Genomic DNA, 26,187 nt, shown 5'->3' with positions numbered 1-26,187 from the left:
ACCCAACAACTCTGCCACATGGTCTTCCCTTACCAGTGTTGCTGTAGGCCATCACAGGAGAGAATACATAGCTTCCAGTGATGGCTCATTGTTGCTGCCTGACCATGCTCTCCTTACATGAGTGATAATTTCCTATGGATTGCATCTCTCTGTGAAGCGTGAACACCTCACATGGTACCTAGCACAAGGTAGGTGCTCAGTTAACAAAAGCTCTTCTTGTTGCTAAGGGTAACCATAGTAGGCCCCCACTTGCAGGTCAGGGCAAGTCTCTATGGTGTCTCAAAGCCTGAGCATGAAGATGCTTGGCGGCCAGTGGCTTTATGACTTCCTGTCCCCTTGTCACCCTGGGCCCTGAATCAATGCTCCCCTAGAGACACTCAGAGGCCCATGCACACTGGTTCCAACTGAGAGACCAATAAACTGTGTCCTCCCAGTGGATGAGGAAGGTTCATGCCAGGAGCTTCCGTTGATCCTTGGGTCATGACTGTTTCCTTAGGATACATTTCCAAAGAGGATTTCTCACCCCAGATGCCTCTGATACCCCTTGCCAGGCCTGTCCCACCCTTCCAGCTATTCACCAGGTGACCATAGGCAAGAATGATCATATACTTATTTATACAAACGGATTAACTAAATACACAGGGGAGAATCCCAGTGGGGGTAACTTCTTTGAAAAACTGATAGTTTAGCTAAATGAATATGGGGGAAGCTGGAACATGTGTTATGGAGGGAAGAGGATTGAGGTCAAGGGGAGAGAGGCAGACAAATGAAGAGAGAAAGGGCAGGCAAATGCCGTCATAATACCCAGTGTACATATGCAAAAATGGAGTCAGGTAAACTGTGAGTACAAGGCGTCTTGTTCAATGTCATCTCTTTCATGATTCTCCGTCATCTCTCCTAGCCCCCACCCATCTCATCAATTTTTTTCTAGCTCCATTTTGCATATATACAGAGAATATTTTGACTGCAGAATTTCACTTTTATATGCTTGGAGAGGTCTGTCTTCCACCCTTCTCTGCTGTCTGAGAAGCAGTGTCCTGGGGTTCTCATGATGTTCAGAGCTCTGTAATAGCCCTGGGTTGACCAAGGAGACTGAGGTCAGAAAGGCAGGACTTCTCCAGAACTGCTGCCCCTTCTCAAGATCTCACCGGAATGCGAACATCCCCTCCCACTCCCAAGACCAGCACAGGGAGGGCAGCTGGCCCTCCAGTAATTGCAGTTCACTAATTGCTGAGTGCTGGTTAATTGATTAGTCCCTGGGGAACAGAAGAGAATAAAGCTGAGTATTCCCAAGGAGGTGTGACCCCAAGTAGAACATGAGATGGAAGGTTTGAGAAAGGAAGTGGCACTGAGACAGAAGATGAGTGGAAAGCAGAAAGGGAGCCACCCAAAGGTGGCTCCCCCCTCCTTTTCCTCTTCCTCCTCCTTCTCCTCTTCTTCTTCCTTCTTCTTCTTCGGCCACCTCCTCCTCTTCCTCTTTTTCTTCTATCTCCCCCTCTCCCTCCCCCTCCACCCCTCCACCACCACCTCCTCCTCCTCCTCCTCCTGCTGCTGCTGTTTTTCTCTTTCTCACCATGGTTCCTTTCAGGTTGTCAATCAAAGACCTTCCCACCTAATCAGGGAGCATGCGACATAGAAATGACCAATCACAAAGACCCAGGTATCTACTTGACTGGTTCAGGGGTAGGCACATAGAACATCATGCCCATCAGAGCTCTTCCCTGGGTTTATGAATGGATGCTGGGTTGTAGGGAGTCTTGCCTTATGCTGTGTTCTCTGTCTGGGTGCCTGCAAGCCTGGTGCTTTCTTCCACCTCAGCATCTCTACTTGTCTGGCCATTTGAAAGAGAGTGAGCTGGGATCTTTGTATCCATTTGTGAGTGTGTGGTCTCCTGCTTTCAATTGCTACCTGCCTGATTTGCATGCTTACCTGTAGCCATGCCTCCCACCCCCCCACCACCCCCCCCCCCCCGCCTCCCCTGATCCTTCCCTCCTCCCCCCTCCCCTCCCCCCTCCCCCCCTTCCCTGCCTTTCCTGACCCTTAGTAAAGGCTTTTCCTCCCTTCCTGCACTGAGCCACAAAGCTCTGCCACTCTGGGGGAACTGGGACACGGTCCCCGCCCATCCTGCTTCTCGGCAAGCCTGGATGTCTCAATTATTTACCAGGCTGACTTTCCATCAAAAGGGCCTGTGCAGCAGTCCAGGAAACTTTTCCCTGCAGCCACCTGCTGCGAGTCGCAGGTCCCACTGATTTACTGAGCAGGGAGTAAATGAGAGCCCGTGGCTCCCCAGGGGAGACCGGCTGGGCTGATCTAAAATAGGAGCCGAGGAGGCTGACCTGGTTTGGGCTGGTTATTTGGGGCTGGTCTTCTGGGATGTTCCCCAGATTTGGGATTTGGAATGGAAACACAGTGTCTGGGCACTACTGGCTCTTCTTGGGTAGGCAGCACAGGGAGGAAAGGTTGTTTGGAGGAGGATGGAGGTTCTGGTCCTCAGCTGTGTCCAGGGGCGTGAGGTCCCCTCCCCTCAGGAGGAAGCCTGAGATATCAAGGCTTCATCTCCTCCCACCAACTTTGGTCTCTGAATCTCAGGACCTCACGACATCCTAAATCTATTCAAATAAAAGTTTATTAACATTCAATCTTCACTCAGCTAAAGCCAATGGCCTTGGTGAGCCTGGCTCATAGAAATCTCCAGAAGGAGCTCCTAGGGTGTGGTGTCATCAGAGAGTACCCCTTGCTTTAGGAGAGTCTCACTGTTTGGCACTGCACTTGAGGTGTGTTACAGGCTGGCCTCCAGGACATGTCTAGCCCTTTCTCCTGGCCACAATAAAGGCCAGAGTATGCTATGGACCTGTGTGGTTCCTGGGTTTCCCTGTTTGGCACTCTCTCCCTCCCCTCCCCTCACTATAAACATCTGGCCAGAATAGACTGAGTCTCCATACTGTGTCTCCCAGCCCACCAGGCAGAGCTCCATTTTCCACTGTGATCTCAGTTCAAACTCAGAAAGAGCTTCCTGGACAGACCCTATGATGCCATCCTCCCTCGTCCTCTAGTCAGACTCTCCTTCCACCTTGCCTTTCTTCTTTCCAGCATCTATCTATCTATCTATCTATCTATCTATCTATCTATCTATCTATCTATCTATCTATCTATCTATCTATCTATCTATCTATCTATCTATCTATCTATCTATCTGTCTATCTGTCTATCTGTCTATCTGTCTATCTGTCTGTCTGTCTGTCTGTCTGTCTGTCTGTCTGTCATCTATCTATCTTTTCTAGAGGTCCTATATTTAAATATAATAAAGTAGCAACTCTGAAATCAAATTTTCTAACTCAGGGTCTTACAGTTGCTAGGCAATTGCTTGACCACTTGAGCCAATACCTTGTCAGGTAGTATTTTGCTTTTTTTTTTGCCTTGGACCTTGGTATTCTTACCTAGTTCTCCTGTGTAGCTGGGATCACAGACATGAACCATTGTGTTTGGGTTGTGGATTAAGATATGTTCTTAACTTTCTGTGTGGACTGGTCTCAAGCTTCCACCCTGCCAATTTCCACCTCCCAAGTAGTTGAGATTTATAGAGCCACTGAGTCCACAAATGTGTGTGTGTTTTTAAAAGTTGTCCTAGTCAGATGTCACTGGCTCATGCCTGTAATCCTAGCTATTCAGGAGGCTGAAATCTGAGGATCCTGGTTCAATGCCAGCCTGGGTAAGAAAGTCCGCAAGACTCTTATCTCCAATAAACCATTCAGAAAACTGGAAGTGGCGCTGTGGCTCAAATGGTAGAGTGCTTGCCTTGAGCTGAAGAGCTCAGGGACAGTGCCCAGGCCCTGAGTTCAAGCCCATAACCAACCAAAAAAACAAAGTTGTTGTGTGCCATGGTGGTGCTAAGGAACAATCTGAAGTACAAACTTCCTTGAGTCTTCTTTGGGCCATTCTCTGGCATGCACAATTACTTCTAATTTTCCTTTTGTGTACAATATATAGCGCATATAGTCTTTGATATCAGGCTTTCAACCTGGATAAAAAAGAAAAAGGAAGAAAAGGAAAGGTGTGTGTGTGTGTGTGTGTGTGTATTGACACCTGTGGCTTGAACTCAGGGTCTGGATACTCTCTCTGAGCATTTTTGCTCAAGGCTTTTTGGTGGTTAATTAGATATATGGGGTTTCATGGTCTTTCCTGCCCAGGCTGGCTTCAAACCACAATCCTCACATCTCAGTTTCCTGAGAAGTTAGGATTACAGGTCAGAGGGATGGTAACTTCCCTGGAAGTCACTGTTGATGGAGACACCACCATAACAACACTGGTTATCCACTTCTTGTCTGATATTCTGTGATCAGAAACAACAACCAGGTACAACAACCGGACATAGATTCTGATATTTGGAGAACAGTGTCCTTTTGTATCTACTCTGGCTCCTGGAAGCCCTGGCCCTATGTAAGCTGCTTGAGGAACAAGTGCATCATTTCCAGCTGCATGGTTTAGGGGTGTGGAATGGGTAGTTGCTACTGAGCTATCACTAAAATAGACCAAAAGTACCAGGCAGGTGGTTCATGCTGTAATCCTAGCTACTTAGCGGGGCTGAGAGCCAGAGGATTGCCTTTGGAGGCCAGCACAGACAGAAAAGCCTGCAAGATTCTATTCTGCAATAAACCAGCAAAATACAGAGCTAGAGTCATGGCTCAGGTGGTGGAGTGCCAATCTAGCAAGCATGAGGATGAGTTCAATTTCCAGTGCAGCCTCTCTCCCCAACCCCCTAAAAAAATTCAACTTAACCACAGTTCATTTTCTAAGTTTTCCCTTGAAATTTACAAGGCGTTGGTTTATTCTGATGTTGAAAAGCCATTGCTCGACACATGGTAAAGTTGCTTATTAGACAAGGAGACAGACACCTGGTGTTTGCTCCTCTGTGATGTTCTTACCCCACTTATCCTTTCAAGTTCTGTGTTTTGCTGTTTGTTATGTAGCCAAAGCTACCTGATACACGTCTGAAGGAGCCCAGTTAAGGAGGAATGTTGCCTTCTGAACTTCAATTCCGAGACTTCAATGCAAGCACTGGAGCCTAAAGGCCAGGGCTGAAATCCCAGTTCTGAGATTTAGCATGCCTGGGAGAACTGGCAGGCCATTTTCCTCCTCTCTGGCATGGTTTTGGAATGTGCCGAGTGGGGACAGTGAACAGGTCTGGCACATGGTCAGCGCTTGGGAAATACTGATCTTCGATGTCGCCTTGTGTTGCTGAATGTGGCATCTGAAGACTCTGGGATTCTGGCCCAGCTCAGCTGACCTGTATTCCAGGAACAGATGAGGCATGGATGGGACCCCATCACAATCTGGTGTGTGTTGTTGTCAGGCCACCCAGTGGGTCTCATAGAATCCCTGACCTGATCCTCTAGCCCATTCAGGCCTTTCTGGGGGAGTTGAACCCAGGAGATCCAGGTGTTCTGCAGGGGGGTGGAGTCTCATCTGTTAGTTCTAATGGCTTCTAATAGCAGAGACCTGCTTGATCTTAAAATAAGCATGTGTGTCACGCACACAGCACTCAAGGGAGAACATCATTCCACACGCACAAGAGACACTTGCCATATTGTTAGGTTGTTTCTCTAAACACCTGGAGGCCTCTGGGTAATGACTTCAAGTAAATGGAGCATCAGAGAAATTAGAGATGACACTGCTGCTTCCACATCAGGCTTTTTAAGAATTTGGTAAAGCATCCAGCCAACTCTTATACCCTAGTCTTCCTCATCTGCTTGGAGTCAGGATGAGACCCTTAGTCTCTGCTCCTCTAACTTGTCCTAAGGTGTATGGATTTAAAGATGGAGGTCACTGAAAACAAGGGCTGGATGTGTCAGTTGTTCAAAATGTCTACGTTCCAATGGTTCACGCCTATAACCATAGCTACTCAGGATGCTGAGATCTGGAGAATCTTAGTTCAAGGACAATATCTGCAGACATCTAGGAGGCTCTATCTCCAAAATAACCAGCAAAAAGTTGGGCTAGAGATATGGCACAAGTGGTAGAGTGCCAGTCAAGTAAGCAAGCTAAGTAAGGACAAGACTTTCTGACTGTACACCCCAGTTCAGGCAAGAATAACAGGGAATAGCTGGGTGATGAAGGAATCAAAGATGCGATTACGGTAGTTCATCTGATGTTGTTATGAGTTGTTCTCAAATGTTATTATCTCAATTCATCCTCATGATTCAACTATGAGGAAAATCAAATCATTTGTTTCATCTTACAGATGAAGAAGCCAAGGGTTAGGACACTGAGCAATCTTCCTGAGACCACATTGCCACTGGCTGAGCCCTGGAACCAGGTCTCAGCAAGGCGATGTGTTCTCTTCAAGATCTGCCTTAACTCACCAGTCTTCTTCTTTTTTTGGGGGGGTGGGGTCCGGTCGTGGGGCCTGAATTCTGGGCCTGGGCGCTGTCCCTCAGCTCTTCAGTTCAAGGCTAGCGCTCTACCACTTGAGCCACAGCGCCACTTCTGGCTTTTTTTTCCTGCTTGTGTGGTGCTGAGGAATCGAGCCCAGGGCCTCAAGCATGCAAGGCAAGCGCTCTACCACTGAGCCACCTTCCCAGCCCAACTCACCAGTCTTCTAAGGCAACTGTTCTAGTTCCCTATTTATGAACAAAGGAATAGAGGTTCAGGGTCACAAAGCTCAACAGGACTCAGGAATTAAGTCTTCATGGGTCTGACCCCAAAGTCTGTGTGACTGATGTTCCTCACATGTCTGTTCGTGTGCATGTGCCAGTACTGCAGTTTGAACTCTGGGCTTTGTGATCTCATTTAGCATTTTTTCCCTCACAGCTGGTACTCAACCGCTTAAGCCACACTTCCACTTCTAAGCATTTTTGCTGGTTACTTGGAAATAAGAACCTCATGGACGTTTTTTTTTTTGGTCCAGGTTAGCTTTGAACTACCATCCTCAGTCTTAGCCTCTTGAGTATCTGGGATTACAGGTGTGAACCACCAGCACCGGGCAGTCCCCACAGGTCTTCATTCTTCCTTAAATCTCCAGGAGAAGATGGCAGAGCTAGTTTGGCAACAAGACAACAGCTTTGATGGCTCTGAGTGGGTTGGATGGAGCCATTCCTCCTCGGGATAATAGCAAATAGAGCCTTCCAGGGTCAGAAATGTCCTGGCCCAATTCCCAGAGCAGGAACCCCATGTGTTCCTTTTTGTGCACTTCCACAGATTTCTGGGTGAATAGATATCTCAAGTTACAAGCTGAGCTACTCTGGTAATAACAATGATAGTCATTATTATTATTAATAACAATACAAATGGTAAAAGCAGTGATGCCCACTTTGTTCAATGGCTTCTATGGAAGGACACACCTCACAGCTACACTTTCCTTCACAGACCTACCTGAAAACATCAGAGTGTTTCCCCAGCCTCTGGGAGAGGGAGGCTGCTGTCTGTGTGAGGAGAAATCACGCATCTGCCTATAGATTGGGGTGGCAGGATCAGGAAGGGCTGGGTAGGATGGGAAGGGCAGGCCCTAGAGTAGCCCTGCCAATCAGGAAATCTGTCTGTGGCCCTGACCAGCTGTGAGGTGGAGAAGTAGTTCTGCCTCTTGCCCCTTGGTCTCCTCATCTGTAAAATAGGGACAAGAGTGGCCCCTACCTCATGGGTTGCTGTGAAGATAAAATGATTTCATCTGGCATAAGCTCTGAACCAGCCCTGGCATATCGGTGTTCAATACATATTAGTAAGCGCGCCTCGCTAGTATTACACTTGCTTGCCTGCCTCAACAACTGAAAACACAAACAACATATGTCAAACGACCAGTTTCAAGACATTAGGCATCAATCAATGAGGAGAATGATCCCTGAGAGATGGGAAACAGCCCTATAACCCTGTAATAGTCTGGACAGATTATAACAGACTGGGGATATGAAGGAGGGGTCTAGGAAGATGTAGTTTTCTCTGAGCAGAGACTGAGCTGAGCTGCAGGCAATGAGGAGCTTGAGCACTTGAGGCAGAGCCCCAGAGATGAGAAACCTGCTCACAGTAAGACAAGGTATTCACAAGCCTCGAGCTGAGTACTGACCAGGGCATGGTGTGGGGGGAATCTACTGTTACTGACAACTGGGGGGAAAGTCACCAGACTGCTTGAGGGAGCAGCCTGAAACAGCACCCATGCTCACTGGGCTGTCAATGTTAGGCCACTGTCAGTGTTCAGAAGGATCTTGCTTCAGTAGCAGGGGAAAATTAGCCCTAGATTAAAAGCCGCTCTTTTCCTATGTAGCGAGTTTAAAAGCCAGAATGGAAAGATGTCACGTGTCCACGATTCTTAACCCTGCTCACTCCAGAGCAAGGTTTAAGAGCATTCACAAGATTGCAAGTATCAAGTGCTCCGGGAGGTAAATTTTACAATGTTTAGTATTCAATCAAAATACTGCGGAACACTTAAATGGGGATACAGGCTGACCCATTGTGATGACGAGATGTACAGGACACTATGTTGAAAATGAACTTTACAATGTTGGGGTGGGGGGTAGGAGCAGTTGGGGAGGTGGGGAGGGAAGTGATGGTAGGGGGAAAACAAAGGAGAAGGTAACAATGCTCGTTATAAAATGTACTCATTACCCTACTCATATAACTGTAGCCCCTCTGTACAACATTTTTACAATAAATATATATATTTAAAAAATAAAAGATAAAAGAAAAACTATACATGTTAAATCAATATGTGTATAAAAATGTACTCAGCCTTAACAAGAATCAGGTAAATACAAATGAAAGCCATATTGAGTTACTATTTTAAACTCACCAACTAACAAAATAAATTGAATGAGGTCAAGGGTTCAAAATGATGTAAGGCAACATGAAGTTCCATGCAAAGGCTCAAGGAATTGTAAAACAGGCAAACTATTTTAAGAAACAACCTGGAGTTACTCAATAAAGCTAAAAGTGTTCATAAAAATATTCTAGGCAAGCAAAAAAAAAGTATTGAATGAGTATGAAAGTCAATCTTCAATCAAAGCCAGCTGAAAATGGACACAAATTATAGAATTAGGAGGTACAAAGAACAAGAGTAATTATCATAGTATTTTTGAAACATAGTATGATCTGAAACAAAGGAGAAAGGCTGAAAACAATAAATGGACCCATATGAGATTAATGCAAAGCCCAAATGGTTTCAAGAGACGGAAATAAAAATGTGTGGGGTTAAACACACACACATACACACACACACACACACACACACACACACACACACACACACACTCACACACACACAAGCCAGTTGCTGGTGGCTCACACCTATAATCCTAGCTACTCAGGAGGCTGAGATCTGCAGATTGAGGTTCAAAGCCAGTTTGGACAGGAAAGTCTGTGAGACTCTTATCTCCAATAAATCACTCAGAAAACTGGAAGTGGTGCAGTGGCTCAAGTGGTAGAGCACTAGCCTTGAGTTAAAGAGCTGAGGAACAGCGTTCAGGCCCAAAGTTCAAGCCCCATGATCGACAAACAAACAAACAAACAAAAAACCCCCACAAAACACCACACTACAGTATTGGCAGCTTTAGACACTACAAAAAAGAAGGCTAACAGTGATGTAGAAATACAGAGCATCAAAATGACACACCCAGACAAGCCAAACAAAAGCTTAAAAACTTCAAGCTGCTTATGCATGTACTTCCGGTCTTTGAAAGTTAGCAGAGATCAGAAAAAAATATTTGAAGGATGAAATGGGAAAATTCCTCCCAGATTTGATGACGACTGTAACACATAGCTCCAAGGAGCTCCATTCTTGGCAAGCATACCATTAAAATGTCTCCCAAGGCTAATGACAAAGAGAGAAAATCTTAAAAGTAGGCAGAGAAAAGAAGACACATTACCTACAGAGCAACAAAAGAGGATGGAAGAGTTGTCATCTACAACATCTAGGCACAGTGGCTGAAGCCTGTAAGCCTACGTACTTAGAGGCAGAGATTGAGAATTATAGTTTCAGGACAGCTTGGCTTGAAGGTTCAAGAGATTCCATCTCAACCAGTGGCTTTTGTTATCCTGGATACAGGCTGTCAACTCCAATGACACAACAAAGCACAAACAGGAGGATCACAGTCCAGGCCACCTCAGGCGTAACGTGAGACGCTAGTAAAAAAAAATAACCAGTGAAAATGGGGACTGGAAGTATGGCTCAAACATTAGAGGCCTGCCTAGAAGGATGAGGTCCTGAGTTTAATCCCCAGTACTGAAACAACAACAACAACAACAACAACAAAATAACCAAGATTGAGAGGCTGAGGCAGGGAAGTCTTGAGTTCAAGCACAACTTGGGCGATATACTGAGATCCTGTCTCAAAAAAATAAAAACCCAAACCAACTCCTAAAACCCAAAATGTAAAATGCCAACCGCCCCCCCAAAACCTAAAGCTGGTATAGTTCATGCTTGTAATCACAGCACTTGAATAAAAGAGATGGGAGGATCCTATGTTCAGAATCTCAACAAAACCCCAACAAAAGCCCAGGAGACAAAGAAGTAAGATGTTTAAAGAACTGTCTATTGACAGTGAAATGTTTTTCAGAAACGAAGACAATGTGAAGATGTTTCCAAATATACAGAAATGGAAGATGAACGATCTCATCACTAGACTGCGTGTTCCAAGAACTCTTCAAGGCCGGTAGGAGGAAAACGACACCAGATGGGAATAAAGGGTCCCCACATCCAGAGATCAAGAGCTCTGAAAATGGCAACTGTTACATCTCTTTCACAGATAATTGGCTACTTAATACTTATTATGTAGAAGTAAATGCATGACAGCGTTAGCACAAATATCGGAAATGGCTGTTGTCAGATTTTCATACTAAATGTGAAGTGGCATATTATTGCTTGAAAGTGAGTCTGTGATCAGTTAAAAAACGTGTACTATGAGCTCTCAGATAAAGAGCAAAATAACAACATAAAAAAGCTACAACTAAGAAGCCTAGAGAGGAGATAAAATACAATCATAAAGCTTGCCAAACTAGTCAGGCACTGCTGGTGACTCATATCTGTAATCCTAGCTACTCAGGAGGCTGAGATCTGAGGATCATGGGTCAAAGCTAGCCTGGGCAGGAAAGTCTGTGAGACTCATCTCCAATTAACTGCCAGAAAATGAGAAGTGGAGCTGTGGCTCAAAGTGATAGGGTGCTAGCTTTGGGCAAAAATTGCTCAGGGACAGAACCTAGACATTGAGTTCAAGCCCCATCATCGTCTCCCCACCCCTGCCCCCCAAAGCCAGAAGTGGAGCTGTGGCTAGAGTGCTAGCTTTGAGTACAAAAATTTAGGGAAATTACCTAGGCTCTGAATTCAAGCCCTATGACTGGCACAAAAAACAATAACATCAATAAAAGCACTTTCCAAAGGAATTCAAAGGAAGGCCAAAAAAAAAGAAAAGGAAAGAAAAAAGGTAAAGAAAGGACAGATAGAAGAACAAAAAGTAAAAATACGACAGTCATTGAAACTTGACTGTATCAGCGATCATACTATGTCACATTACATGTGTCCAATTGTAAAGCAGAGACTGGGGCTGGAGTCATAGCTCAGGTGATAAAGTGCCAGCCAATGGGCAAAGCATCAGGTACTGAGTTCAAGTCCCAGACTGGCAACAAGAACAAAACAGAATAAAAGAAAACCTTTGTTTTTTTAAAGAGATGATCATACTGGAGAAAACAGCAAGCCCAAGCTATGGACTGCTATCCATCTACCACTTTAGATCTAAGGACAGAAACAGGCTAAAAGTAAAGGATGGGAAATGTATACTATGCAAAACTAATTGAAAGAAAGCGGGATGTCCACACTGATAACAGACGAAATAGATTTCAGTGGAAGCAACATCATCAGAGATAAAGAGAGTCATTCAGCATAATAAAAGTATCAAATTCTCAAGGGATATATAAACCCTAAGTGTTTACAAACCCGATAAAAGAGGTCCAAAATTTATGATAGAAAACTGATAAAACTTCAAGAAGAAATAAACCAACCATTGGGATGGAGATGGCACTAGCCCGTTCTCAGTAATTGAGAAAACAAGTAGGAAATTAGAAAGCATGTAGAAGATGTGGGCATCTCTGCCAACAACTCAGCCTAATTGGCATTTATAGAACACTCAAGCCAGCAATGGTGGAATATCCATTTTTATCAAGGGTACAAGGACATCGACTAAGACAGATAACTTTCTAGGCTCTGCAAAACAAATCTCGCACTTTATTTCTAACAATGTATATTCTCTAACTACAAAAGCATTGAGTTGGAGACCAAGAGGAGAAAGATATCTAGAAAATATCCAAGTATTTAAAAACAAAAGTAGCATGCTTCTAAATAATCCGCAATGCAAAGGAAGAGATCCAAAGGGAAATGATGATAGATCCAAAGGGAAATGATGAGTGAAGATTGAAACAGCAAATAAAAAAAATAAACTTTGCTAGCCACTGAAGTTTGCTGAAAATCACCCACACATACTCATAGTGGTTTTGTTGTACAAGTTCATTATTGCCGATAGTCATCAATGGATAAAACAAGCTACTGGAAATCCATACAGAGGAATGCTATCCACAAATAAAGGAGAGTAAACTATTGAGCATGTAGCAACATAGATGAACCTCAGAATAATTATGCAGAGCAAACGAAGCCAGACAGAAAGATTACATATGGTACAGTTCCACTTATATAAGATTCTAGAAAACTCAGCTCATCTTTAGTGAGAAAAAGCAGATGGATGGTTGTCTGGGGACAGAGTAGGGTGAGATCACCTTTGTAGGTCAGGATCTCAAAGGAGTAAAAGGGAACTTTGGGAGTGACAAATGCTTGTGATGGTTTTTTAGATGTACACACGTCAGAACTTCCCAAGTTTGCATCCTTAAATATGTTCAGCATATTGAGTGACATTTATACCTCAATAAGCCTCTTAAAAATAAAGCTGAGAGGATTTTTTTTTTTACCATTTCATCTCAGGCCTAATGCTAGGAACTGTTCTATTTAATTTTTTTAATCTTTAAGTAAAATAAGATGATGCTTTCATTATTATCCCGACTTTGTAAGGACACCTGCATTGTAAAATGACCAGGATAAAGTCATGGGTTTTGGTAGGTAACACTGCTAAGATTCTGTTCTAAGTCCACCTTACTCCAGATATCTGGCAGCTGAGATTTGAGATGCATTGTCAACGTCAGGTTCTGGTGACTGTGTTTACAGAATCTGAATGTCATGTGCATAGACTCTTAAAAAGGGAAGAGGTTTCTGGGAGGAAATGGTGGAGGTGAGTGGAGGCTCAGGGTTCTTGGCATGGAGGGTTACAGTCCTGAGCGGTCATCTCCCGGGGAGGGGCATGGATAACAGCTGTTATCCATGTGTCCCACCGCTCTTGGGTGGGTGGGTGGGGTCCCTTGTTAGGGCCCCACAGGGTCACACAGCCATTGCAGGATTGAGCCAAAGCTTATTCCCACTCTGTCCCTGACAAATCTGGGTCCTCTCCCTCTCCCTGTCTCCTCCCCCCCCCCCCCCCCAGCACTCCTATGGCTCCTAGCTATACCTCTGAGCCTCCTGTTCAGTAGCCAGCATTTCCTATCCCAAGATTCTGAATTCCTGAAGTTGGGGAAAGGCCTGTGAAGGAAATGAGAGGGAACAAGGCTCTTCTAGCCAGAGGGAGTGTGAGTTTAGCAGGCTGGCTTGGTTCAGGAGTAACAAACTTTCACCTCAAAGTCCCTAATGTCTCACCTGTGAAATGGGTCACTCAGGTGAGCCTCAGGTGGTGCTGAGGAGGCTCCGAGCAGGATCCAGATCCCACCCTTCCAGGGAGCACTCAGAGACCTGGGCTCTGGATCCTGTGGCCTTCTTCCCCATCGCCCTCCCTCCCTCCTTCTTTCCCTCCTTCCCTCTCACTTCTCCTGCTGCTTAGACTCCCTGTCAGAATCTCAGAAGGAAGTTTATCCGTCCTGCTGGCTGCTGTACTGGGGGCAGGCAGATGCTCTGGAATCAGCAGCAGTGGGCAGACACAGGAGATTCCCAGTACAGTTAGCTGTTACCTCCCTGATCACACCAGTGTGTGTGCGTGCTTTTGTGTGTGTGTGTGTGTGTGTGTGTGTGTGTGTGTGTGTGCGTGCACGTGCACACTGGCACACTGGGAGCCTTGGTGCATCCTTCACCTGAAGCCTCTAGAGGCTCTAACCAGGGGTTTCTGGAGGTCAGGAGCTGTCTGTCCATCATGAGGGGCAGAGGCCGGCCGTTCTCAGGTTCCTCCTCCTGATTCCTCCAGATGCATTTAGGGGTCTCCTGGTCCCACTGTGAATGAGCCCCACTTGTTCCTGCGGTGGGAGAGCCTCTGACAGTTGGGGACCCAGACAACCCACCATGAGATCATTTCGCCATGTGAGAAGTGTCATCAAGGATAAAAGAGGATTATGAGAAATGGATGTCAGATTTGGGAGGGGGGAGGGAGGATCTAAAGGGGGTGGAGCCACAGGTCGGGAGGATGCATCCATGGAGGTTAGAGAGGCAGCTCTGACGGTGAGGCCCTCTGCTCTCGGGTGTGGGAAAGCACCTCCCTGCATCCACAGCACCCTCTGGGAGGGACATCATGTCTCTGCTGTGACCCTTGAAGGACCAGGGCTTTGTCCCCTCTCATGGAGCTGGAGTGGGTCAAGGCCAGGAGGAAGATGAACTTGGCCTTCTGGACGGCCCTATATGCTTAGGTGCTGTGGGGTGGTCTCCTCCCACTGGAGAGCCAGTGTTCCTGCCTGGGCAATGCCTCCTGGGTGTGATCATCCCCAGAGAAGTGCTAAGGTCAGATCCACATTTGGACCTGGGGCACTCCAGTCACCTTGCATTTGTGACGAGCCCTCAGGGCCTACCCTCAGAACCGGAGAGACCACCTGGTCACCTCCAGGCTGGAGCCTCGTGTTGGGCACAGGGCAGTCCAGCACTGACTTGGTAAAGAGAGGCTGACTTGACCACGGGGAAATGCTTAGTGCCAAGAAGCCCCTGGAACTGCTCAGGGTGCAGAGCGCTGAGCTCCTGACCTCACACATGCCGGTGATCACGTGACACCATTTCTAATGCAAGGTGTAACCTCTGCTGCCATGAATATTCAGCTCCCTGGGTGGGGAACACCCAGGAAGGGACTTTGATAGTTCAATGGTATTTTTCTCCCTAAGACAAGAGGCCCTCACTTGCAAGAATCTATTTCCCCATAGGAAGGTACCTCTTCTGAGCCCTCGCCTCATGGATATCCTTCAAGTGCTTGTCAGAGGTAGGCAGGAGGCAGGAGGGACCGGCAGGAGGGGCCTGAGATGCAGAGGAATCGCTGACTCCGCAGCAGCTGGGATGCTGATCTGTGCAGAGATGGAGGCCGCTCCACCCACACAGGCATCTGGCTCCCAAAATAGTCCCAGCCCCACTGCACACGCGAAGAGCCACAGAGCAGGTGTGTGTTTCCTGCTTAAGTGGTTCCAGCTCAGTGTCTGTGGCCTCCTTAGGGGACCTGGGCAGCAACCTGCCTCAGGCAGAGCAGAGAGGAAGTGCTCCACTTCCTCACCTAGGCTCGGGGTACAGGTGGGGTCTTTCTTTCCAGGGCTGCTGCACACGATGGGGTTGAAGGGGAATCAGAGGCCTAGACCTGGCGGTTCTTGGGATGATGGGACCTTCAGCAGCGCTGTCAGTGGCTGGCGGAGCTGGCTAGCTGGGGGAATATGGCCTGGCGGCCCCCGCGGAGTCGCTTGTGAGCCTGCGCTCCCCTCACTGTAGATGAGGGGAGTTAGCAACCTCTCCCACCAAGAGCATTTGGGCCCCAAACCAAATGAACAGAACGTTTCTAGGCTCTCAGGGGACTCCTCCTCTACCCCATTTTCCACGTTCTACCTGGTGGTGTCCTTCCTGACACCTGACCCTGAGAGTTGAACTTCCTCCTGGTGAATCCTGGCCAGACAGCTGAAGCAGCCACTGTGGCTGTCTCTTCGCTGGCAGGCTCCTCGAGGCCCAGCTTGCCATCTCCATGGAGCCCTCTGCAAGTCACTGAACTTCTCTGGGACTCCCATTCCCCCCATGTAAGATGATGTCTTTGAACTCACATGCTCAAGTATTCTGTGGTGACAGAAATTAATGTGCAGGACATTAATGTACAGCACAGAGGCCAGTGAGAATGTGAGGGAGCAGGTTCTGGCCTCTGTGTGCTCTGCTCCCCATCCTGGGAAGCCTGACCTTTGCCTTCTCTGTGTATCACACCCCCTTCCAGGCATCCTGAGACTTCTGAGGGAGGCTAGGATGGCGGGCGTGAGCCACTGCATCCGGCTATTTGTGAGGAAGGGATCTTGCAAACGTTTTTGTACCTGCTGGCCTCAAACCTCTATCCTTCTGATGTCAGCCTTCCAAGTAGCTAGGATGACAGGTCTGAGTCACTAGCACCTGGCCTTCCAAACAGTTTACAGGTTAATATCATCCCAGAGAAGTGACCACATTTACTTTTCTTTCTTTTGTTTTTCTTCCTCCTCCTCCTCCTCCTCCTCCTCCTCCTCCTCCTCCTCCTCCTCCTCCTCCTCCTCCTCCTCCTCTTCCTCCTTCTCCTCCTCCTCTTCCCCTTCCTTCCTTCTTCTTCTTCTTCTTCTTCTTCTTCTTCTTCTTCTTCTTCTTCTTCTTCTTCTTCTTCTTCTTCTTCTTCTTCTTCTTCTTCTTCTTCTTCTTCTTCTTCTTCTTCTCCTTCTTCTCCTTCTTCTCCTTCTTCTCCTTCTCCTCCTCCTCCTCCTCCTCCTCCTCCTCCTCCTCCTCCTCCTCCTCCTCCTCCTCCTTCTTCTTCTTCTTTTCTTTTCTTCTTCCTCTACCACTTAAGCCACAGTGCCACTTCCAGGTTTTCTGGTAGTGAGGAATTGAATCCAGGGCCTCATGCATGCAAGACAAGCACTCTACCACTGAGCCACCTTCCCAGCCCCTACATACACTTTTAACTCCTCTGTAGAAAGCTGGGCCTCCCTGCCTGCCCAGCCCAAGATTGCTTGTTATCTCAGGAGCTCACCACACTCCTACATACGCAGGATGTAGGGGTAGCTCTAAGTTGAGGGGGTGCCAGAGTATCCCCTGGAAGTAAGACAGCAGAGAGCAAGGAAAATGAGGTAGCTAGGATTACAGAGATACTGTATTAATGAATAGCTAGCTTGATTAAAAGCACACAGGCCCTATTCTTTTTGCTTAAACTTTATACCCTCTCACAGACATTAAATAATAAAGAAAGCATTAAATAATAAAAGCGGGGTGGGGACACCTCTCTTCTCTGACCTTACCCACTTGCCCAAATAATTCATGTGCTTTGGGAACGAAGCAAGGGTATTTTAAAGATCTTTATCCAGAGCTAAAAACAAAACTGAACTCTTGGGAAAATGACTCCTCCTCTTGGCACAAAAAAACCCAAACCAAAACAAAAAAAAAAACAAGTTTACAGAGAGAAATACTTATCTCAGGGAAGGATACCTATCTGGAAGAGAGCACGTGGCAGAACCTGTCCTTTGTTTCCAGGGATGCTGAGACTATGAAAGTTAATGAGTGAATCACCCTTGAAATACTGATAAGCAGTGTGTCCATACCAGGACAAAGGAGGAGCACTTACACGAAAGTAAATCTGAGCCGACCCCCCCCAGCTTACTTCTTCTCCATAAACACCTGTAATATTAGAGCACTTATTATACCCATTATCAGATGTGCCTATACTTGGGCCTGGATTGTGTGCTATCTTTCTATTTCTCCTTTGCTTCACTTCACTAATAACCTCTCTGGTCTCTGATCTCAAGCAAGGGCCAGGTAGAGACCTCCTGCCTTTTGGAGACTTCCCTGGAGCATCATGCTTTCTGGCCTAACGGAAGGAAAGAGGAACCTGGGAGGGGCTGAGGCTGAGCAGGGAAGAGTGCTCTCAGGTCCATGAAACGGGGTGGTCTGCTCTGCGTCCAGCTGGGGGCCCTGTTGGTTCCTGGCCTTTCCAGCAGAACTCACCCTTGACTTCCACAGCTCAGCCTGGCTCTCCATCAGGCATTTTGCCACTGAGAGACACAAGGGCCCGCTGTCCTCCTGGAGTTGACATTTGAAGGAAACTAGATTGTGTCACCTTAGATGTACCTTTATCACGCAGAATCAGAAGCTGCAGGTACTTAAGCTGCGATGTGTGGGAGTTCTCCATCTTCCTGCTGTTTGGCTAAAAGCAGGACAGAGGTTTATGAAGACAAACGGTCTTTCTCTAGCTCTCTGCCCACTTCTAGCCTAAAGATGTGAGGTAGATTCCCCTTTACCCCCTAATCAGCTCACAGAGGGTGATGGCGCCAGGAGTCTGCAAGCGCTCCGCTCCATTAGTTCAGTTCCCGTCTATTTCCTTCCTCACACATCCCCGCTTTCTCCTGCCTCTGTCCTGGTTGGAGTCTGGAATTTCTGGTCTTTTGTTAGAAGAACAGATTCCTAAGCCACTGCACTGAGTTGCTTTTTACTGAGGTCTCTTGCTTTTGATTTGCACCATGTTACTTGTTTCCCTCCTGTTAGTCTGTCCTTTGGTGCAGGGGTCTGTCACCACTGTAAATGTCTGGGGAAAGCTACATTTTTCTCCCCATTACATCCAGATCAGGAAGACAGACATAGAGAGTCAATATGATATGTTCTACTGAATGTGGAAGGCAGAGAGGCACAGTCAGTGGAGTGGGTCAGAGCTGGACTCTGTGGTCAAAGGCCCTGACAAAGGACAGCCAGTTTACAATGGGGAGAACACACCATGCAGAGGGCATGAATGTGGCACATGTGAAGAACAGACAGGCCAGGCATCTGGAGGAGAGAGGAGGCAAGATGGAGAATGAGAGAAGAGGCAACAGAGGAGCAGCAGGCCCAGACTGTGCAGGGGCTTGGAGACTCCTACGAGGCCTTTGGGGTCACTCAGAGGGTCCCTGGCTCTGGTCAGGATCTGAGCAGAGTAATGACACAGCTTGACTTCTGTCTGAAAAAGCCTCTTAGGAGGCTGAGATCTGAGGACTGTGGGTCAAAGTCAGCCAAGGCAGGAAAGACTGACACTCTTATCTCCAATGAACCATTAAAAATTTGGAAGTGGAACTGTGACTCCAAGAGGCACAAGTCGTAAGGCACTAGCCTTGAACAAAAAAGCTCAGGGATAGCACTCAGACCCTGAGTTCAAGATCTCTCTCTCTCTCTCTCTCTCTCTCTCTCTCTCTCTCTCTCTCTCTCTCTCTCTCTCTCACACACACACACACACACACACACACACACGTCTCTTCTGGCTGCAGATTGATGGTGAGGGCCAAAGTGGGGAGACCTACTGGAGGAGCAAAAATGGGTCTCCAACAAGGTCAAACATATATCTCAGGGATATATAGCTCAGGGAAAAGGAGGCTCGGGAAAGTGGAAGCAGAAATTCAGAGAAAATATTGTATTGATGAATAGCTTGGTTAAATTTAAAACAAGCAGCTCCTCCTTCTGACTTTGCCTGCTTGCCCAGAATGACTACTAGTCTCTAGGAACTAAGCAAGAATATCCTAAAGAAAGATGTGTGCCCAGTGCCAGTGGCCATGTTTGTCATACTAGCTACTTGGGAAGCTGAGATGGAGAATCCCAATTTCAGGCTAGCTAGGACATTAAAGTTCTGAAGACTCCATCCCAACAGAAGATGCTGGGTGTGCTGATATGTTCCTGTCATCCCAGATATGTGGAAAGCAAAAATAAAAGTAAAAATAAAAATGAACAGAGGAGGATCAAAGTTCAAGGTTCAGATTATATACTCAGGCAAATAGTGAGACCCATCCATGACTAGGCATTCACACACAGCCAGACCAGAAGAGGATATTCTTAGGAGAGGAGCACAAAGGCACAATGCCTATGTGCATCTGATCATAATGTTATGGCAACTCAGAAGAGGAAAGACCATGACCACTTTTTAGAGAGGATAAAGGAGTTTATTGCTGGCAACCTGAACTAGGCTAGTATCAAAAATAAGTTTGGATCCCAAGGAAGGGGAGGGAGACTGGGATTTATACAAGCCAGTTACACATACACTAATAAGGTCCTTAATCAGAAAGGCAAAGGTCAAGTGTGTGTGTGTGGTGACATCAACTCCAGGCCAAGTGTGCAATTTCTGCCCTATGGGCTTTCTTTTATAGATCCAGATAGCTCAGCCTGGTCTGTCTGAAACCCACATTCCAATGGACAGTCTCCCCTAGCCACTATGTCTATCTCAGTGTGACATCTCTCCAGTGGGCTGAGGAGGATAAACCTTTATGTAATCTCTTCCTGACGAGCCAGCACCCAGCATGCATCAGGAGAGCAGTCAATGGATTGAAGCTCATTACCTTTAGATCCTGGACCTTCCTCTCACCCTCAGAGGTGTGTGTGTGTGTGTGTGTGTGTGTGTGTGTGTGTGTGTGTGTGTGTGTGTGTGAGTGAGTGATCAAAGGTCACACGGAAGAAACCAAGTCCCAGGGAGATGAAGTGGTCTCTTCAAAGTTACAGGGCTGAACTAGTGAGGGGAAACTGAGAGCTGCCCTTTTCTGGCTGGCCCTGGAGCCTGCCCAGTGCTCAGGGCAGTAGCTGTGCCAGGCTGGGCCTTTCCTACTCCTCCCACTTCTCTGGAAAGCTTCTCTAGCTCCAGCCTGAGAGAGCTGGGCAGAAGATTCAGGCAGAGACCCCAGATGCTGATCTGCAGTCAGGCTGCTGATAGATACTCTTCTCCCTTTCTGCAGTAGAGACAGGAAAGGGCCCTGGGTCCCTGTGGTGGGGGCTGGTCCCTCCTTTGATGGACTAGACGCCCAGTTACCATCCCTCCATGGTAATTAATATAAGCATGGCATTTCTGTCGAAATCCTTGCCTGGATGAATCGCCGGCTGGAGGATTTAACTTGTGTACACAGGAAAGAGCTCAGACTTGTCCCTAATATTTATTCTGGTGACTGTAACATGCAGATAAGGTGAGTGCCTGGCGCCTGAATGCAGAATAAATTTACATTCTGGAAGGCACAAAGAGCTGTATACACATGAGCATATGGGCCTGGCTGGGGGCCCAGGACGGGGGACAGCCAGCTCCCCCACATAGCTTCCACCTGGTACTGCTCCAGCCTCCCAAGTCACTCATCTCCACATCTGAGGACCCGCGAGTGGCTAGACTGCGCCAATCATACAAGGCTTTGCTTAGATACCCAACTGGTGTTCCAGCCAGAGCCTTTCCAGGTTCCTGAGTTGCCTGTAGCATTGCCTCCTGCAGGAATCCCTCTCTGACCCAGCCAGACTAAGGCCCTCATGGCTTCATTGGCCGTGTTGAACCTGACCTCTTGACCGCCATTGTCAACGTCCAGTGGGAGAGATGGGTATGAGCATAGTATGTGCTCAGGAACGACACCCCACAGGCTACAGCCCATTCACAGCCCAATGGGTACTTGATGAGTGAATAGCAGGCTCACCTATAAGGAGACAGGAGCTGGCTGACCCCACAAGGTGAAGGGTATAGGATGGGGACTGAGCCCTCTGTCTACCCTGTGCACTTTGGGTTGGAAATGTCTCTTCAGGGAGATCAGGACCAGGACCCACTATGTATCTTCAGAGGAGTTTTGTGCCATAGGGCCAGAGCCTGGCTGTAGAGCCAGATGCCACCCTTCTAACCCTGGAGTTTCTACCTTGTAGCTGAGTATCCATGGACAAGACACTTGACCTTTGCTGTCCCTCAGTTTCCTAATCTGTAAACTGGGGGTGGTGAGAGTTCCCATCTCAAGTTAAGTGAAACTAAGTGCCCAGTACACAGTAGGTGCTCAATAAATGCTCAAATCTAGGGAAGGAGGCACCAAACAAGCAAGGAGCTACAAAGTCTGACCACTGGTCTCTACTGCTGTTCTCTATCTCCTCTGCAGGCCAGGGAGCCTGGGCTTCCACCACCAGCTTGGCCCACACTGCTCCTGGAAAGCAGTCTGCCACTCACGGGGGACACGGCTCAGCTGGTGCTATATGGCACCAAGGAGGTCAGTACAAGTTGGCCAGCCTGGGCCCTTTCACAAGGACAGGTGTTCCAGGATTGGACATGCACTCCTGGTGGGGCTTGGTTTTTCCCGTGGGCTGGGCCTCGGCAGCACCACTGTCTGAAGTTGTCCGGACCATCTGATCCAGTCAGGGGACTCCATCCAGCAGCCCTTTAGGCTGCGCATTGTTCAGGAACAGGCTCAGGAGGTGAGGGTCCACTGCTTACATCACACACTGCAGCTCCCGGCAGCTGCTGATCTTACACTGGGCTGACCTGGCCCGCAGGGGTCCTGGCTAACAGGCCACTTTGGAGAGAATAGTCAGAGGATGACACTTCATCCTGCAGGATATAGATACGCTACATGAATTACCTCAAAGCCCTTTCCAGGGAGGCGTGTCTTCAATAAGAATACACAGGCTTAAGAAAGGATGGGGGAGGGAGGCAAAGTGGCCCATACACCATTCCCAAGTGACCACTGTTGGCAAAGAACAAACTCAAAGCACTTACCTTCCTCCCTGACAGTCATATCTTAGAACTGTTCTTACAGCCGACCCCGATGAATCATCTTCCCTCCTCTTCCCCCCTACCCCCCCTAATAAATGCATCTGGCCATCTTGGAAGAGAGTCTGAGGCCAAGGCCACATCTGGCACCGACACCCCTGGCAGATACAGGTGCTGTGGAGACCGCAGAACACCTTGCTCAAGGTGATACTGCCCTCTCACCCTACCTCCGTCTTACCCCGCTTCCATCTGCCCCACCTGTCTTCACTTTTTCAGCCTAATAAAAAGAAACCTTAGTTGTCAAGGAAGCATGCTACTTCTTCTTCAGCCAGGCTGAAAGACACTCGGGTGCTCTTCTCAGTTTTTCAGACCAATAACATCTCTTGGCCTGTTGAGCTCACCCTTTGGCTCTTCTCTTTATTAATACTCCCGGTACTGGAAATAGGGCCAGAGCACTTGGTAGTCCTCATCCCGCAACTCTGGGCTCTGTAGACACGTCCTGGTCCCCCCAAGGGACATACAAGTGCCAGGGGACACAGGACGAGTCTGCTTTATTGTCTACAGTGGTGCCCTTGGCCACTTGGGGCTCATTAGGTCCAGGGATGAGGAGGCAGAGCAGGGGGCCACTGGCTCAGAAGGGGAATGGACCTGACAGCAGGAGTGGGTAGGGCTACACCAGTGCCATTGGAGCAGACAGCAGCAAGGTATATGTGGAGCCAGGTAACCCAACTGGGCACCTTTTAGTACTCTCTCCCTTAACCATGAATGGCATGAACCACAGAAGGGCATGGCACCTAGAGGCTCCCTAGAGGTGGGGGTAACCTGGGGTGAACAGAGGAAGGGGAAGGGATGAGACCAAGGGCTGCCTTGGTCTTAAGTCTCCTTATACATCCCCCCTTTTGGAAGACTCAGTAGTCACCAGAAAGCTGGAGAAGGTTCTCTCTAAGAGCACCATGAATGATGAAATGGTCCAAGTGGCCCTGGTGTGTGTGGGAGAGACTGGCACTCAGACGGTCAGATGATTTACTTATTTTTTAAAAAATTTTAGTGAGGAATTATTTTAGTATAGCAGGGTTAAAGTAAGAAGTTAAAAAGAAAGAAAGAAAAACATTTCTTACTTACAATACACTATGTGATTCTTTTGTTTCTATTGTATGTTCTTCTCCCATGGTATAACCCCTGGATTTGATGCTGGTGCTCTGTACCTTGTATATATACATTTGCAATTTGGGGAGGGGAAGGCAGAACGTTTAAATGAGGATGAAGGCTGACCCATTGTGATGATGAGATGTACAGGACACTATGTTGAAAATGAACTTTAAAATGTCGGGGTGGGGGACAGGAGGAGTTGGGAGGTGGGGAGGGAAGTGATGGTAGGGAGAAAACAAAGGAGGAGGTAACAATGCTCACTATGAAATATACTCATTACCCTACTCATGTAACATTTTTACAATAAAAAAATTAATAATAAAAAGAGAAACATTTCTTACTTCCCATATGGGAAATGGGAGTTAAAAGACTCAAAAACGGTCGTTCCTATGTGTAGCTTTTATCCTTTCTGAGCTAGGTGAACACACGTGGTCTAACCCATAGACAGTGGTTTGGGGTAAGTGGGTGAACCCACCCCAAACCCAGCTAAGCCTTCAGATTTTCCTTTTGCCAGACAGACCCTCACATTCTTTCTGTCTCTGCCCATTTGTAAAGAGTTCCCAGACATTTACCATTTCAAAGAAAGCAGATTTATGAAGCAGCCCTTTCTATGTCTCCTAACCTTGTAATTTAACATTAAAAAGGAGGGATGGAGGGAAGGGAGTTTATCTGCTTTTTCATTTTACTTCCTGGTTTTAATTCCTGAGTCTGATCTTTTTGATATTTGTTAAAAAATACAATTTCCTCATCCTTCTCTCTTTTTCTCTTTCCATCCTGCCTTCTTTCTCCTCCAGAGGACTCTAATTCCTTTCAATCTTTTTTTGGAGGGGTTGTTATTGGTTATGGGGCTTGAACTTGGGGCCTGGGTGCTGTCCCTGAGCTTTTTTTTTTAGTTCAAGGCTGGCACTCTACCACTTTGAGCCATTGCACCGCTTCTGGTTTTCTGGTGGTTAATTGGAGATAAGGGTCTCACAGACTTTCCTGCCAGGGCTAGCTTTGAACCATACTCAGTAGCTAGAACCACCTGAGTAGCTAGAATTACTGGCATAACCACCAGCACTGGGCTTCCTTTTAATCTTAAAATGTGTGTAGAGGTCAGTGGTCTGTCTTCTATAGCTGTCGACTGGACTATTTGCCCTACCTGGAAAAAGGAAATGGAAAGTCATCTCCCTGTCTAATTCAGGAAGTGGCATGGGACATTTAATTGGAAACAAACAATTAGTTGCCAGGCTTCCATGATCAGGATCAGAAGATGATCAGTACTAGGAGATATCAGTTATTCTTTTAGCTGAAAGAGAAGTCCAAGAGATAGTCATGAAAACCATCCTTTTCAAAGAAAACAGCTTCTTCTATAGATAATTAGCAGGAATTTTTTTAAAAAGAAAAAAATGTTCAGAAATTGCAAAATGTATAGATCAAACAGAGTGAATATATCTATCATCCACAGTAATGGCATATTGGGTCTATAAGCTCTAGCTGAGAGGGCAAGCCATTCTACTTTAAATGGCGTGGTAAGGTTTGTTACTCTCTACGGACAATGTCTTACTTTAATCTTGAGTGTCACCTGGAGGGAGGAGGTTGGTTTGAAATCCTCTAATGACTCACAGGGATAAGATTCTTTTTCTTTTTAATTAAGTTTTTTTTTTATTGTGAAAATACTGTACAAAGGGGTTACAGTTACATGAGCAAGGTAATGAGTACATTTCTTATCCAGCATTGTTGCCTCCTCCTTTGTTTTTCCCCTACCATCCCTTCCCTCCCACCTCCTTGGCTACACCCGTCCCCTCATCCCCATAGGATTCTTGAGTCTATTTGAATTTATTTGGCTGTTTCTGTTGCAATAACTAAAGAAAAGGAAGTTTTACTTTTGAAATGGAAATCCAAATGCGATAGCATCTGATCAGCCAAGGGCTGCAGAATTTTCCTCCACTTTTGAAATTTGAATTCGATGTCCTGCCTTGTAGTTACATATAAAACGGAAGTCTTCCCTAAATCTGGAGTTCTGGGGAAACCTTGAAGAGTTGCGTTCGCTATTTCTTAGTTTACTTCAGGTATTTAAAATCAAGTTGCCTCACCGAGGGCTTTGACGAGCCCAGTCATGTCTACATAGGGTTGAGCTTTTTTTCTTCTTTATTTCTTAAGTAGCCCTAAGTCTAAGGTGGCTTTTGTCTCAGGTAATTCACCTGGAATTAACAATATGGACTCAATAATCCTACCTTTTGCTAGGAGATCTATTTTATTTTTATTTTGTAGAAACCCTGCCCATGGCAGACTCTAGGACTCTGGAATAAGTTTCCACAGTGTAACTTTCCTTGATAAGGGGTTTTTAGTTGCAATAGTTTTAGGATCTGACATGTTGCATCGAGCTAAAGAGAAGAGAGCTTTATCAGTCCTTTTGGCTATTTTCAGTATCAGATTTAATGTTACCCCTAACAAAAATAGAACCAAGGTTATAATAGTTGGAAGACAAGCACTTGCTACAGTATTTTTATATAAGTTTGATCATACATGTTATCTCTCCTATTATACTTTCTTGCAATTGAACTTATAGTCCCTGTGAGGAGTAGGCGACGTG

Source organism: Dipodomys merriami, unplaced genomic scaffold (assembly GCF_024711535.1).
Source record: "Dipodomys merriami isolate MVZ:Mamm:240054 unplaced genomic scaffold, mDipMer1.0.p SCAF_28, whole genome shotgun sequence".
Classification (NCBI taxonomy): domain Eukaryota; kingdom Metazoa; phylum Chordata; class Mammalia; order Rodentia; family Heteromyidae; genus Dipodomys; species Dipodomys merriami.
The sequence above is the reverse complement of the archived record's forward strand: the minus strand, read 5'-3'. Positions refer to the sequence as shown.